The sequence below is a fragment of the Equus quagga genome, chromosome 22, assembly GCF_021613505.1.
Source record: "Equus quagga isolate Etosha38 chromosome 22, UCLA_HA_Equagga_1.0, whole genome shotgun sequence".
Taxonomy (NCBI): Eukaryota; Metazoa; Chordata; class Mammalia; order Perissodactyla; family Equidae; genus Equus; species Equus quagga.
In genome coordinates, this window is record NC_060288.1 from 9882377 (window position 1) to 9900126 (window position 17750).

At 40.3% G+C, this 17750-nt stretch overlaps 1 long non-coding RNA gene across 1 annotated transcript in view; it reads right to left on the bottom strand.

The window, feature by feature from the left end:
* Window positions 1-17750, bottom strand: part of LOC124231600 (uncharacterized) — a 59691-nt gene that overhangs the window by 24344 nt on the left and 17597 nt on the right. The gene's annotated exons all lie outside the window — the stretch shown is intronic.

Genomic DNA, 17750 nt, shown 5'->3' on the forward strand with positions numbered 1-17750 from the left:
AAAATTGAAAAACTAAACAAATGAATAAATAGTCACTAGAAAGGAAACTGACTCCCGCCACCTTAGGGTACTTCACGTGCAGGAAGACAGCAATCAGGGGACTTTGAGCAAATGGCCTCAAATGTCAAAAGGAGGAAAAATGCAGCCTCGTGCTTTCAGATTCTCTCCACCAGGGGGCGAGTGGTGAGCCTTTGAAAAAACAAAAATCAAAGATTTTGCATACGTGACTTGTATTTCCTTCCAAGTACGAACGGGAACTTTGCTCTCTAGGAATGTGAGGTTAAGCCCAGGAAAAAGGAAATAGAATTCAGCTCCAAGATTATGGAAGGATTTCTTTTGGCCAGACTCCTGCCTTCTATTTTCTCTCTGGAGCTGTAACTGCTGAACCGGAAGCAGAGATTTTCCCCAACCCTTCCTGGTCAATAAACGGTTGTTAAGCTTTTCAGCAATAAGTCCCCTGTGTTCTTCATGTCCTTAAATGTGGGTGGGGGAACTACTGTCCACTCTTAAGAGGTAAAAGTTTACTGCTCTTATGAGCCTGAAATATTCATGCTTGAAACAGAAAGCATTGCCCAAAATCTTGACTTACACTTTACCACATAAAAATAGCATTGATTGCCTTGTATTGTAAGGTGCTTAACAATTTAAAAAATAAGAAGAGACATTGGAGTCAGAAATCCTGAACTTCCATGCTGGCTTCAACTCTTAAAATGTGAAACTTTGGTCAAGTTGCAGTGCGTAAGAGCTTCAGTTTCAATGTCTACAAAATGATACTAATGATTGTCTGGGAAACTAAGTGAGAAGATGCATATAAAATCCCAAGGCCTGGGATGCTCAACATCACAGTCATTAGGAAAATGCAAATCGAAATCACAATAAGATACTACTCAACATCCATTAGGATGGCTATTATCAAAAAAACAGAAAATAACAAACGTTGGTGAGAATGCGGAGAAATTGGAATCTTTGTGCATTGCTGGTGGGAATGTGAAATCATGCAGCTGCTGTGGAAGGCACTTTGGCAGTTCTTCAAAAAGCTAAATATAGAATTTTCATATGATCTAACAATTCCAATTTCACTCCTAGGTATATACTCAAAGGAATTGAAAGCAAGAATTCAAGCAGATACTTGTACACCAATGTTCACAGCAGCACTATTCACAATAGCCAAAAGTGGGAACAACCCAAGTGTCCATCAACAGATGAATGGATAAACAAAATGTGGTATATCCATGTGATGGAATAGTATTTAGCCATAAAAAGGAATAAAGTTCTGACAAATATTATACATAAATGAACCTTGAAAACATTATACTAAGTGAAATAAGCCAGACACAAAAAGACAAATACTGTATGATTCCATTATCTGAGGTATCTATGAGGTACCTAGAATAGGCAAATTCATAGAGACAGAAAATAGATTAGAGGTTACCAGAAGCTGGGGGGAGGGGAGAAATGGGATGTTATTGCTTAACAGTTATAGAGTCTTTTGGGGGGTAACAAAAAAAGTCTTGGAAAAAGATACTAATGATGGTAGCACAACATGGTGAATGTAATTAACACTGCTAAATTTTACATAATTTTATGTTATGTATATTTTACCACAATAAATAAATTTTAAAAATAGTAGTAATTGGGTGGATTTAGAACAATTTAGCATGCAAAATTAAGAACAGATTTGTAAGTGGCATTTTCTAAGTGACTGCATTTGGTGATTAAATTTCCTTTTCCACAAAAAAAAAATCCCAAGGCCTGCCACATAACTCATTCAAATCACATCTGTATTCAGCTACCATGTGTTGAGTTTCTTCTGGCCCACTTGATCTTCCCAGAAATCCTGCGAGGAACCCAAGAAGCATGGCCAAGACACCTGCTGTCCCGGCACAGTATCCTCCAGAGTCCCCTCTAGATGCAAATAATCACTTAGTCTCAGGCAGAGAGGACAGGAGCAGAAAGAACACAGTGAAGGGAGAGACAGCAGAAGAGAACATTCAATGAGCGAGTGCCCTGTGTGCCAAGTATGTTACATGTGTTCTTGACCCCTCCTTGAAGCCCGAATTCTACCTCTGTGTCTTTCCAGACCCCTCAGTCAGAATGAATTTATATGCAATGTTCTCAAGCCTCTTTAAGACAGTTCCACAATCTGCCCTCATGTAAGGCTTATGTTTGCACAGGTCTCATTTAGCATGTTCTGAGGACCTAAAAGGCAGGGGCCTTTCTCTTTCCCCTCCCCTGCCCCTCCCGTCGTTCCTCCTTCACTCCCACCCATCTGCAAGAGTCTTAGGAAACGTTTGCCAGACCCACTGACCAAGCTCTCTCCAATCTGACAGCAGACTGGCTTTGCCAAGTATTTTTCACCACAAGCAATTGCTTCTCATCTGTTTTATTTACTGTACTCTCAGCTGTTACCAATTCCTCTCCCTGCCACAAGAGATCCACACATCATCACCACAAAACCCCAAACATAAGCACACACTAACAAATCCTGAAAAGGATAAGAAGCACATGGCACAAAAGAGGAGACAATCTGAACGAAGGCACTCTGAAAACAGCCTGGATTCGGGCTTCAACTCAATATAGCACCAAACTTGGTTCAACATATAAAAAAGATTAATAACATACGGTCCCTGTTCCTCCAGGAGACAGCAATTGTCTTTGCACAAGAATCTTTCACTTAAAAGAGCCCCTAACTGTAGAATATATTCCCCCATCGGACAAGACAAAGTCAGGAACCAACTGGATTGATAGACTTTTCACACATTATCTCATTTAAATTTTACATCAGCCTAGTGAAGTCCTTCTCAGTCTGATTTCTGCTTACCTCTCTAGCCTCTCTCATCAGTCTCTACCTAGCACTCTGTTCTCCAGCCTGGCAGAACCAGCTTCAATTGCCCAAACCTCTCCAATCCTCTATAAAGGGTGTTTCTTCTGCCTGGACTGTCTGCATCTGTCACCACCCCCACCCCCAACATTCTCCTAGCTGATGTCTACTCATCTCTCAGGTGCTATCTCAGAAGTCTCTTCCTCCTGAAAACTTTCCATTCCCCTCATGTTCCCAAACTAATTAGCTACCAGTCCTTCAAGATCCCATAGAACCCAATTATTATCTCCATGGTGGAACTGATCAGACTCTTAAAATGAAAGTTGGTGTTAACTTGCCAGTTTCCTCCACTAAGCTGAAAGGTCCATAAGGATAGGGACCATTTGTATACCCAGAACCTCACTTATTATAGGCACATGCTAGTCACTCAACAAACATCTGTTCAATGGCTATGATAGATATTATTTTCCTATATTTTAGAGAAGATGAAGTTGGAGCTAAGGAGGTGTGGGAATGTTTCCAGAGACACAGAGCTTGGAAGCCAGACACCTAGATTTGAGCCCCGATCCTTCCAGCTCAATAGCCCACATTATAAGCACATCCCTCTGCCAACATATGTGAAAATTTAAATTAATCAAGGACTATTCGAAATATCCCATTGGAATCCTCAGTTCTTCTTTTATTTTACCATAAGGCTCCACCAGAACTCCTCCTCACTATCCAGTGAAAATCTTTACAGCTCATACTTAATGAACATAAATCAAAGACAGGGCTGTATGTATAAGATGTGGGGCAAGGGAAGTTTAAGAAAAGGTGGCATTTCCTTTTCCTAATAATTTTTTTTCCTCTTGCAATTGCATATGTTTTGAGGGCCCTGACATCAAATACTAAGGCCTGAGAACTTTGCTGGAAACCCTCCCTTTTTGCTGATATAGAAAAACAGCCAATACAATGGACTGGTTGAGTTACCCACCTAATTAGTCTGTGCCTGGAGCTCTGTAGGACCTTTGAGGTGACTATAACAGCCACAGTTACATTTCAGGATAAGGGCATTTTCATAAGAACTGGAAAAATTTCTAGGCATGGGGATTCTCAGCGATGCCTGCCAGAAAGCAGCCTTGCTTCAATGGAAGGAGCCCAAAGTGATGTTAGCCTTGCCCATTGCATACTTATATACTGCTGTGTAACAAACAATTCCAAAATTAAAAGCTTACAACAGCAAACTTTTATTATGTCACAGTTTCTGTGGGTCAGGAATTCACAAGTGCCTTAGCTGGATGGATGGCTCTGGCACAGAGTCTCTCAAGAGGTGGCAGTCGGGATGTTGGCTGGGGTTGCAGTCATCTGAAGGCTTGACTGGGCTGGAGGATCCACTTCTCAGCTGGCTCGCTCACCTGGCTGTTATCAAGAGGCCTCAGCTCCTTGCTGGCTTTTAGCAGGAGGCTTCAGATCCTCGCCATTTGGGTGCCTCCACAGAGTTGCTGGAGTGTCCTCACTACAATTCTGATACCAATTCCAATGTGTAGGTTCTTTCCTCACACCAATACATTCTTCAACACCAGCTAGGTGTCCTACAATTCAACTGAATTCTGACACTACCTACCTGGATTTAGCATCAGATCACATAGGTTAAGAGCTTAGTCCTACAAGACTGTCCCCACTTCATATGCTAATGACAAGTCCAAGTTGTTACTTGTGCTTCTGACCCACTGGCTATAAATCATAGGTTCCCACAACCCCCTCCTTGGGTTTGATTAATTTGCTAGAGTGGCTCACAGAACTCAGGAAACCAGTTTACTCACTAGATTACTGGTTTATTACAAAGGATATTAAAGGATACAAATCGATAGCCAGATGAAGAGATACACAGGCAACGAATGCGGGAAGGGGAGCAGAGCTTCCATGCTCTCTGAGTGTGCCACTCTCCCAGCACCTCCACGTGTTCACCAACCTGGAAGCTCTCCAAACCCCATACTTACAGGTTTTTACGAGGCTTCACTACTTAGGCATAATTGATTAAATCATTGACCATTGGTGATTGAACTCCATCTCCACTCCCCCTCCTCTCCCTGGAGGTTTGGAGGTAGGACTAAAAGTCCCAGCCCTCTAATTACCTCGTTGGTTCCCTTGGCCACCATCCCACCTCCTTACGTGACCCAGGGGCTTTCCAAAAGTCACTTCATTAAGAAAGCAAGACACCTTTATCATTGTCATCACAGGAATTTCCAAGGGTTTTAGGAGCTCTGTGCCAGGAACAGGGACAAGGACCAAATATATATATTCTTTATTATAAATCACAATATCACACTTACAGCATGGCAGCTGGTTTCCCTAAAGAAAGTCATCCAAGAGAGATAACAAGGAGGAAGCCACAGTGCCTTTTATGACCTAGTCTAAGAAGTCACACACCACCACTTCTACCACATTTTATTCATTAAAAATCAGTGAGCACAGGCCCACATTCAAGGGGAGGAGATGAGGCTCCACTTTTTAAAGGCAGAAGTAGCAAAACAATTTATGAACATATTTTAATACCACTGTACCTATCAACTGAAGACAGAATTAATTTTAAAACACACACCTCTTCCTTCCTCTTGGGGGAGATGCCAGGGAAGTGAACTCTCAGGTAAATGTCCCAACATGGCCCAGGTTCTGAGTAGTTCCCACACATCAGTTATTCTTGACTCTAATGTGTGTTTATGAATGGTGTGAGCCCTTTCTCAGCCCAAAGTATCAATTATTCACTAATGAGTAAAATACTTACTGAGCACCCTCTATGCCCCAAGTACCGAGCAGCTGGAGAAGGTGCAGAGATAAAAGATGGCTCTGAGTTGAGTGTAGGTGAGAAATAGTAACCAGGTATTGCACTGCAGTGGGATAAGTACTATGATAGAATTATGTTTCTGGGGCACATAAAAGGGATAATTATACCGGATTGGAGAGCGAGAAGAGGGAGAGAAATACTTAGCAGGTGAGATAAAGTTGGAGATGAGTTTTAAATAATGAGTAAACACAGCTAAGCGAAAAAGAAGGGAGAACAAATGAAGAGATCCTGGACTGGTACAAAGGCAGGAAGATGAGAAAGAACATGGAATACTTTGGAACTTGCCCATGGTTTCTTAGGACTGGTGTGCAACAGGATTCAGAATGGGAAACAGCAAAAAATGAGGTTAGACATGGGCCACTATGTTAAGGGGTTTAGATTTTCTCTAAAGCCAGTGGGGAGCCATCAAAGTACTTCAAGCAATGGGGACAAAAGGAAGCATGGACTTCAAAAAATCACTACTCAGCTGGCAATGAAGAAAATATACTTGGGGTGAATTCTAAAAGGAGAGTGGGAGAGCAGTGTGGAGACTCTTAGGGTAGTGCAAGTAAGCAATGAGGACCAACCCAAGAAGACAGTGATGGTAGAGGAGAGGCGTGATTTGAAAGATTGAGGATGAAGAATTGACATAATTTGGTTACCTATTGAATCAGGTGGTAGTGGGATAGGAACCAAGGATGCCAAGGAGTTTAGGCTTCAGTACGGGGCAACTGGAAGAAAGAGAGCCACACTCCTAATAAGATAGGAAGTGAAGAAAGAGTGGTGAGAAGAAAGAAATCAATGTGGTTTGACGTATACTGGGTTAGAGTGCTTGTAGGATAAATACTAATCAAAAAGCCCCTCATTAGTTTGGGCTCATTGGGCAGAGACTAATTTGAGTTCATAGAAAAATAAATTACAGACTTTATGTGAAAAATTATGTTCTTGTTTTTGTTCTGTTTTGCTTTATTTTCTTTTTACTATTATTTTTATTTTGCTTTGTTTTTATTTTTACTGTCTCCTATTTGATCTGCCTTATTGAATCTCCTTTTGTATACATACAAGAATTGTATCATTGTTTGGGTTGAAATGATTATTTCCCAAATGCTTAAAGGTACTAAAAAACTTCTTTTCCTGCATATTCTTTTAAATGTCCCTTTCTAGTTGACAGTAGAAAATTCCCTTTCTGATTCTAACCACAATGCATTCATACAATGAAATACTGTGCAATCATTTAAAATGGTTTGTATTAAAAAATATTTAATGAATGGGGAAATAATCATGAAATATTCCTAAGTGAAAAAGAGCAGGTTATAAAATAGTGCATATGATTCTAATTTTCATAAAAATAGGTGTATATCTACACTGAGGGAAAAATGGAAGGTAAAACAGCAAAATATCATTCTGTTGGTCTCCGAGTATTGGAATTTTGGAATGATCTTTAATTTTCTTATTGTGCCTTTATGCATTTGCCAAATTCAAAACAATGAATATTTAATACACTAGAGTTTAAAAATTAATATTCTCTCCAAATGTTTTGTCTTATAAATACATTCTATACCTACAGTGTCAACCCTTAAAACTGAAAATAAACTCACCAAATCAGCAGAAGTTATCTTTGGATTGTGCGTATATGAGTAATATATTTTCTTTATAGTTTTTTTTTTTTGGCATTTTTTCCCATAATAGAAATGTTTATAATTAGAAACAGGTTTTTAGAAGGAAATAGATTTATTTCCTTCCTCTGTCTCAAAAAGTTCACTATCAGGAAAGGACCTGATGTCAGTCATTTGCAACTCAGTGTGAATTTGACATCCTCCCCAAGGGGTATTTACGTTGCTATTATGTTCTCTGATTAGGAGGAAATCTAAGTTCTATAAAGTTCATAAGTCATGTGGCTTAGCTGACCTACTGCCCCACCGGACTTTCATAAATCACTGTTCTGTCCTCAAAGGAGACGCCCTCTTCATGAATCGTCCCTCTCCTGCCAGGGACGAATAGCTCTGTGTCTGCAGTTTCCTCCTTTGATCCTATTTCCCTCATATTTTGGCTCTTCAGGGTTCAGTGTGAGGTTCCTTGGCCAGGAAAGCATGTGGGCTGCATGGAGCTTCTGATAAGAAAAACCAGAGCAGCCTCCAGTGGCTGAAGAGGTGAATTCCTCTTAGGTCTCTTTCTTTTTCCCAACCCCGAGCCCCTTCTTTTTGCTTTTTTCTCCCAGTTCCGTTGCCCCTACAACAAGTCCCAGATTTTCTGAGGCAACCCAACTACAAACCTCCTGTCCCATGATCCCCTCATGTACGCTTGAGTCTTCGTCAGACCGTGCGTTCTGATTCTTGCTTCAGAAAATGTGGTCACCAGAGAGGTCCTCCTTAAATTATCCCTAATACTTCTCTCGCTTTTTTTGTGCCTACTTGAATTAGAGAACACTCAAGCAAGACATTATACAAACACACACATATATATATGAAAAATAAATATAGGAATAAATGGACAAATAAAGTCCTTACAGGGGAGGAGTTAGTATATGCTTTTCATACAGTGGAATAATAATAACAGCTATTTGCTGAGTGCTTACTGTGAACCACTTGCCATGGAAGTGACTTACGTACTTTATCTCCTTCAATCCTCACAGCAAATCAAGTCACAGTATAAATGAGCCAGCTGAGATTTAGGGACTTTAAGTAACCTGTCCAGATCACTCAGGCAGAAAGCCAGGGTTCACACCCAGGTATCTGATGCCAAAGCCCATGCCCTTAGTAAATATGTCCTACCGCCCTCATGGGGTGATTTTGGAGGAGTCTAGGAAAGGCTTCCTAGCTCCACCATTCAACTTGAAAATAACCCCTTCAATTCACATCACACTTTATAGGGGAGTGTGTGTGTGTGCGTGGGCACGCACAAAATCGACAAGCCTCACAACAGCCCTGTGAGGTCAACAGGGCAGGGGAGAGATACTCACCCCCATCTACACGTGAGGAGCTGAGGCTCAGTGAGAATGATTTGCCACAGGCAGTGAAAAAAGGCCTAGAACCAATACTCAGACCCTGGGTTCTTTGATTCACTCGTGCTTTCCTATGCTCTGAAATTCCCTTACTAGATTCCAAACCTTTCATCCCATCGTTAGAAAGAAGTCCTAGATGCCACTGAACGTGAAAGAAATGACTCATCATGAACAGCTGAGTTTTCTAGATAGCTGAGGGCTTGCTTCCCTATCACCCACTTCCACTGCTTCCCCCTCCCTTTATCCCGCTTCCTCCCTTCTGTCCCCCTACTTGCTTTCAAACCATGTGGGATGGTCTATATATGGCTGCCTTTGCATGTGAGCTAATAGTCCCCACTCTGTCCACATGGCTATTCCAGCCACGGGGGCAGGTTCCCGGCAGAACACACTGCATAAGTTAGAGCAGCTGGGTGGGGGCAGGGGAAACAACTGGGTCTATGTTTCTCAAGAGCACAGAGGAGGCAATGAGGTTTCATTCTCTCCTCCAAAAGTTCACCCAGCACTATAGATGGCAAAGTTTCTTGTCTTCCTAGAAAAAGAGTTTGAATATCTCTACCACGTCCTGTGTGTGACAAGAATATCATGATAAGCCTAATAATAGCTAATATTTATTTTGCACTTATCATGTGCCAGACACTGTTCTAATTGCTTTACATATATAAATTCATTAACCAGTATCAACTCATCCATCCAATTATTTTGCAATCACGGAAAACAGGGCTACTGGGGACTACTTGTCTCTACATTTTTTAGTTCTTGGATTTTTCTCATTTCCTGCACCTCCCAATGCTATTAACCTGCTAAATATCACCACTCTAGATTTCTGATTTGCCTCCTTTAGTCTCCTACAGATTTAAAGGGATAGACCAATCATGTTGGAACCACATCCAGAGCAAGGGAAATATGCTTTGATAAGGGCATGTAAGTAAAATATATTAACAATAATGCATGTGTGACGCCCAGATAGAAATAGAATCCAGGGGCCAGTCCGGTGGGGCAGCGGTTAAGTGGGCACGTTCCGCTGCTCGTTGGCCCGGGGTTCGCCGGTTCGGATCCCGGGTGCGGACATGGCACCACTTGGCAAAAGCCATGCGGTGGTAGGTGTCCCACATATAAAGTGGAGGAAGATGGGCACGGATGTTAGCTCAGGGCCAGTCTTCCTCAGCAAAAGGAGGAGGACTGGCAGTAGTTAGCTCAGGGCTAATCTTTCTCAAAAAAAAAAAAAAAGAAAGAAAGAAATAGAATCCATATATCTAGCTCATTCATTTTAAGCACCAGAAGCTTTATTTTTAACTTTTCATATTAAAATAATTTTATATTTACAGAAAAGTTGCAAGAATAGTACAAGGAACTTCCAGATACCCTTCACTAACTCTAGCTGGAAGAATCCCAATGAGTTCATGCGATACACTTTCTCAGAACCACTAGTAAAAAACGCAGCCATTTATTGCTTAGTCTGTCACACATTCAACTTTTCCTCCCCCCATGGATAATTAAGATTTGGCTAAACTAATTTTTGTTACTTATTTTGAGCCTGGAATCAGAAGTATGGAAAAGCCCTAAAGATACCCCTGAGACCATTGACCTGACACACTGTAGAAGTGAACTTAAACCATTTCAGATGGAAGAAAATTAATCTTGGCTTGAAACTGTACTAATTATTTACTCTTTGCAAATATTTATTGCTAGGAACATTTTGTAACAGATATAAGACTGTTAGAAGTCCTTTTAATCTACTCTTACCCTCTAATATGAAGGCACATCTGACCTCGAGGATGGAGAATACACTAATAAACTAAAGAAGAAAACTCTTCATTTCTCTCCAGTCTTCCCTTCTGCAGCCAAATTACAGGTAATATAAGCTTTTCTTCGGTGATCATATTTTCTAACCTCTGGAATCTGTATTGTTGAAATGAATAAAGGAGTCTGACAGGTAGGGACTGTGTCTTACACACAATAGACTTTCACAGCTCAATGCTGAATGAAACACGAGGCTGAATGAAACACCAGGGGGGTTTGACCATTGGTGAGAAAAATGTCAAGATGATCTTCCTCAAGGTCTCTCTGGAGCACACTCCCCTTCACGCAACTCAGCACTGGGCATTCCTTTCAAATTTGTACTCATTCATTCATTCAAAATTTGTATTGCCAGGCCATCTGTTTTCTTGTTAAAAAAAAAAAAAAAAACTGTCTTGCGACCATAACCTATGATTTGAGCACATACTCAAATCTTACCACTCCTACCCAGGTAAAAACACATAGACATGTTTAATAAAACATAAAATTATATTTTAAAAGCATATAGCCATTTCCAATGTGTTATAATATCAAGTACACAGTACCACTTATCAAGTGTTCTTGTCAAAAATGTTTGACTAATCACAGCCTTCGACATAACTCTAAGTTTACAGGAAATACATGAATAGAGAAAAACTTTAAATGACACTATGAAAAAACAGTGAAACAAGTCCAGTAATGTGGGACATCCATTAAGACAACTGGCCTGGTGTGTCTAATAAGCTAACGTAATGGGGCCGGGGGGGGGGGGGGGGGGGGGGGAGACATGGTGGAGGAGTTATATTCTAAGTTCAAAAGGCATAAAAACCAGTGTAATTCATGAACCTTGGTTGGATCATTGGTTAAAAAAATAAGCTATAAAAATTTCTCCTCAGTTGGAGAAAATTGTGTATGGGCTGTGTATTAAAGACATTAAAGAATTATTGTCAATTTCCCTAGGTGTCATAATGGCACTGTGGTTATATATGAGAATGTGCTTATTTTTAGGAGATACATGCTAAAGTATTTGGGGTGAAAGTATTTTGGAGTCTGTGAATTAGTTATATATACAAAAATATATATAATTAATTTATGTATAATATAAATACATATAATAACAATATATATAATCACAGCAGGAAATAAAGAAATAAACCATACACATATTTATATAAATATAGGTTTATAATATACACACACATACACAAATAGAGAGAGAAAACAAATGTGGCAAAATGTTCACAACTGTAAATCTAGGTGGTGAATAGATAGCATGTGTTCCACCATATTTTCAAATTTTCTTTGAGTTTGACATTTTTAAGTATAAAATGTTGATGAGAAAAATACATAGCAATAGGAAAGGAAACCTCTATATACCAAAAACTAGAAGAGCAGTAAGAAGGAGCTGAAGCTAAGGGCCCCACAGTGGGGCCAAGACCGGAACTAGACCACACAGGCTTGGTTTTCAATGTCTGCGTAAAAACAAGAGCTGAGACCACAGGCACATCAGCTCCTGTGGAGAAATGGTAAAGGACCAGGAGCTGGGAGTCAACTTCCTGCCTGTGAACAGAAACTGCCACCTTATACCTGAAGCCAGAGTGAATTCTTCACCCCTGACTGTTGCTGTCAACAGAAGTAGCCATGTAAGATGAGAACCCTGAGTTTGCACAACATGTTGGTCCTGGACACAGTTGTGAACTTTCTTCTGAGAACAAAACCCTGAGACAGGGTCTTGGCTAAACTGAACTAAGCTACCATTCCACAATTCAACGGACTGAAACCCACTGTCCACAATTTTTAATAACATCAGAAGAAATTCATTGCAGCAGTGTTTATAGTAGCAAGACATTGAAAACAAGCCATATGCCCATCAGTGGAGTATTGGTTGAATATCCTATGGTATCACTACACAATAGAATAAGGAGTATATTTTATACTACAAATAAATGATCTCCAGGACATATTGTTAAGTTTAAGAAAAAAAATATTTTGGAGAAAGCATAAATAACAAGCTACAATTTATCAAAAAAAAAAAGAAAAGATGGGGGAAGTAAATTTTTTTTCTTATACTAAACAATGGAAAAATAAACTATAATTTTTTAAATCATTAGACATAGTGGGAGGAAGGCAAAATGGAGGAGGGTAGAAGCCAGACTTCCCTGAGTGTGGTGGTTTTGAAAATACATCCACAAGTTCTTTGATACTCCTCCCTTCAGGAGTGGAAATTAATTCCCTTCCCATTCAGTATAGACTGGACTTAATGACTCTCTTTAAAATGTATTCAATTTGTGGGATATCTCTTCCAATATTAGATTATAAAAAGACCATGACTTCCATTTCAGGTAATCTCTCTCTCTCTCTCTCCCTTCCATCACTTGCTCTAGGGGAAGCCAGCTCCCATATCTTGGGGACACTCAGGCTTGCATCAGATCACATCTAAATACTTCTTAAGAAAACTACAGAACATCAAGAATGAGAAATAAAATCACCTGCTTCCACATAGCTTAGTCACTGAGAACCTAAACCATCTGCTCTTACACAGATTACTGTCTACAGTAACATGACTTTACTTTTCCTTTTCTTCATTAGTGTAACTTTGCTATCCCAGGTGATTCTCGTCAAAGGAGGAAAAAGTTACAAATAACTTTATAGTTCATCATAGGAACTTGTAAAAAGGTCTGGCAACTCTAGAAAGTATCAACACACAGTTTATATCCCAAGATCCATTGAACTTTTCGTTTCATTTCAAAATCCTCACCTGCTGTTTCCACAAATCCTAACCTATCATATCACTTACTCAATTGTAATCAAGGCCCCAAATGGAAAGATCCACCTTGAACCAGACGTCAAAATCTCCATTAATTCAACTTTCTCCTTCCCCTTGAGAGACCATAGCCGATTCTGTCCACGCAGCATACTTCCTTATCATGGTTAAGCAATAAATCCAGCATTGTCTTATTCTGATGATAGTTATAGCCTGGCATTTGACAGTCTTGGAGCCCCCACTGAGATCTAGTCAAGATCAAGATGTCTTTTCCACCAAGGTCCAAGACCTTGAACTTGGAAATAGCACATCCCTTGAGGCCCCCACTGGGTGGCCTTCTGACTGCAATGGAGGGGTGAGTAGGTCTGGGTAGAACTCCGATTTCTTTTTGTTGAGCTCCCCAAATGCTGTATTTATTTTGTCTCCTGAGAGTAAGAATCCATTTTAAGCAATCCTTTGGTTATATGATTAAATTAGAAAAAACTTATTTTGGTGGAAATCTGCTTTGTAACAACACTAATATTCATCTCTGTCACTATTTTGTTGTGCATCTATTAGAGAAAGGTTCACAGGGAAAGGATGGGCATAAGTCCCATAATAAAGTTATTCATCAAACTAGCCCTGGAGACTGAGTTGTGTGGAAAGTTTCTTCTCAGATCAGTAATCTGTAGACAAACTTTGCCCTGAGTCGTTCATCAAACTGTTTAGAGAACTTTCCTCAGTCTTGTCTTGTTTTGTCCATGATAGTCTAGATCTGGAAGAGACTTCCTTTCCAAAACTCCCCTGCTCTCCTGGCACTATAAACCTTGTCAGGGTGTGTAGTTAGATGGCCTGGTCATTAGGTTGGTACCCGAATATGAGGCAGGAAAATAACACTGTGAACTGAGCCTGGACTCTGATGGGTTTGTCTCAGTCTGAACCCAAGTCTGCAATCCCCTGGCCCAGATTTCTGTTACTTCCATGTATATATACGCATAACTCACATTGGAATACTTATCTTTGTAAATGGCATAATTTCAACAAAGACAATTTAGAATTATAGTGGCCAATCCAGGAAAATTCTATATGAGCAAAATTGATTGAGAGGCACATTAGAATAAAAATGTTAAACATCCAGTGGTCTGCATTTTTTCATTGTTATGAGAAAATGCCTAAAAGAAATTCATATCCCAAAATTGCTTCCTTAAGATATTCCTAGGCCAAGAGAAAAGGAAAATGTGAACAACAAAATAATCCCTCTTTTTAGATCCCACTAAATCACAACTCCGAACCTTAAAGCCTTTATCTTACTATTCCTCTTCCCAAATTCTATGTTCCTCAACTTCCTTCTGTCCCTGTCTCTTCCTCTGATCTGTTCCCCTTCCCTCTTGGTTGGCGAGAAACCCTCAAAGCTTAATTACCTCTTGAAATTAAACTTTTCTTTGAACTAGGATAAGTCCTTATAACTGACTTGAAGGTCTTATCTTGCCCTTAGCTGTGAGCCACTGTGAAAAACTTTAGAAAGCCTATACAGGACAGAGACAAATTTGCAGAGGAAAAGAAATTACCTGAGATGGTGTTTCCAACCTGGAGAATTCCAACTTATCTCTCTAGTGACAGAGGAACTCATTTTACTGGGACTGTTATTAGACCATTATTAAAGAGCTTGGCAAAGCCCTGCCACACTCAGATACTTCATTGTCCATATCACCCCAATATTCAGGAAAGATAGAAAAAGTGGAATCCTAAAACTCAAATTAGCAAAATTCTTGGAGACTCTCAAATTTCTATGGCCTAAGGTATGCCCATTGGCTTTAATGATAATGAGATCAACTACTTCTAGGGCTCATCAACTCTCTCTTCCCATGAGTTAGTAACAGTCTGGCCCACAAGTCAAGAAATATCACCTCTAAGTCGAGACTTCACCTATTACAAGTAGACATGCTCAAATATTTCAAGGGACTCATGCAATATACCCAGTCTTATCATCAACAGGTAGAAGCAGCCTCTCTTCAATATAGCCCTAAATAATCCTTGCATGACTTAAAATAGGGAGACCTGATCTTTTGAAACAGACATCAGAGAAAGACAATTTTTAAACTATTATGGAAAGAACCCTATCAGGTACTCTTAAACAACTAGCACAGAAGGGAAACTGTACAGAGTTGATTCTTGGATTCATCTCTGTAGCCTCCCAAAGGTGTCCACATCCTAATTCCAGAAGTCTGTGAATGTTTCCTTACATGGCAAAAGGGACTTTGTAGATATGATTAAGCTAAGGATCTTGAGATTAGGGGATTGTCCTGGATTTTCCAGGTGGACACAATGTGTTCACAAGCACCCTTATAAGAAAAAAGAGGGTCACAGACAGAGGAAAAGCAATGTGATGCCAGAAGCAGAGAGAGAAAGACTTGAAAATCTTTCTGACTTTAAAATAGAGGACTGGGCCATAAGCCAAGCAATACAGGCAGCCTCCAGAAGCTAGAAAAGGCAAGCAACAGATTCTCTTCTCCAGATGTAGATGGATTTTAGACTTCTGACCTGCAGAACTGTAAGAAAATAAATTTATGTTGTTTTAAGCCATATGTTTGTGAGAATTTGTTGTAGCAGCAATATGAAACTAATTCACATCTCTCAGTTACAGAAACAAACTATCCTAGATCGCTGGAAGACCGTCCCTATTGGAAAGCTGAGCATTCTTAGGAAGCTGCAGGAACAGTCTTTGGGAAAAGGCAGCATTGACCCAAGAACTTTGGACCAAGATGATAACGGTGGGAGATGTAGACAGCTCCCACCCGAGATCCATGCAACAAAACCAGAGTGTCACTCTTTAATATGCATTCCTTTGTTCTCTGTTTTCCTAGCTTTTTTCTTTTCTCTGTTGCTGAGTTAAGGATATTTTAAACTATTTTATGCATTAGACCTCTATTCTTAATATTGCTTTTGGCATCCTCAGACATTCCTTAATGTGAGTCCAATACCTTGCATAATTTACTCAAGAACTGCCTAAAGCATACAACCAAGCTGACTGTTGAGCTTGCACTCTTTTCCTGTAAGAGCCACCCAGTTCTCCTTAGTTCCAGGTCCTTGTTTTTTTGTTTTTTGGGGGTTTTTTTGAGGAAGATTTGCCCTGAGCTAACCACTGCCAATCCTCCTCTTTTTGCTGAGGAACACTGGCCCTGAGCTAACATCCATGCCCATCTTCCTCTACTTTATACGTGGGACACCTACCACAGCATGGTTTTTGCCAAGTGGTGTCATGTCCACATCCCAGATCCAAACCAGCAAACCCTGAGCCGCCTAGAAGCGGAACATGTGAACTTAACCGCTGCACCACCGGGCCGGCCCCCAGGTCCTTGTAATAAATCAGTTGGGTTCCTGAGTAACTGAACTCAACCAGTAAGTGACTGTTCAGATGGCACACTCCACAATAGCCCAGACATCTAGAAACCTAAAACCCCTATCATGTCATACCTAGAAAAGAAACTTCCTATCTCCACCAAGACCATACTCAGCAACATTTTGTTGGAGCTATCTTTTATAACTAAATTTCCTTGAAATAGAATTTGGAAGGGGACTAGAGAATAGACAGTGCATATTTGGAAGCTGTCTCAGTTTCAAAAATCTTCCAAGAAGAGCATATTCCTTTCATTTTGCTTTAGACCAGTGGTACTCTACTGGGGACAATTTTTCTCCCTATGGGATATTTGGCAACGTCTAGAGATGTTTCTGGTTATCACACTGTGCGGGGTGGGGAGGGGGCACAGGGGTACTACTGACATCTAGTGTGTAGAAGCCAGGCATGCTGCCAAACATCTTACAATTCACAGGATATCCCTCCATTTGGTACCAACCCCAACCGAGGTACTGCAATACAATTCTGACACTAACTACCTAGATTTAATGCAGATATCACAGGTTAGGGGCAAAGTCCTCCACAAGACTGCCCTCACTTTAGACACCATTTTTAAGTCTCAGGGGTCCCTAGGCTACCTGAACTTCTAACTAACTGGCTATAAATCTTAGAACTCTCTCAACCCCCTCAGGTTTGATAATTTGTTAGAACAACTCACAGAAGTCACCGAAAATTCTATATTTACAATTAGTTTTATTATAAAGGATACACACAGGGCAAGGTCTGGGAAGGGGCACTGAGCTTCCATGTCCTCTCCCCCATGGAGGCAGGGCACATCAACCTCCAGACACATCATTGTGTTCACCAACCAGGAAGCTTCTCTGAGCTTTGGTGTCCAGAGGTATTATTGAAGTTTTATTGTGTAGGCATGATTGATTAACGTGAATGACCTCAATCTCCAGGTCCCTTCCAAAACTCAAAGGTTGAATGCCTGAAAGTTCCAAACTTCTAATCATGCATTTGGTCTTTCTGGTGACCAGCCCTGATCCTGAAGTATCTAGGAACCCAGCATGAACCACCTCAATCACATATCAAAGACACTCCTATCACTGTGAAATTCCAAGGATTTAGAGCTTCTATTCCAGGCACCACGGATAAAGCCCAGTCAAATTCTTTATTATACAACACCTACACACAAAAAATTATCTGGCCTAAAATATCAACAGTGCAGAGTTTGAGAAATCTACCTAG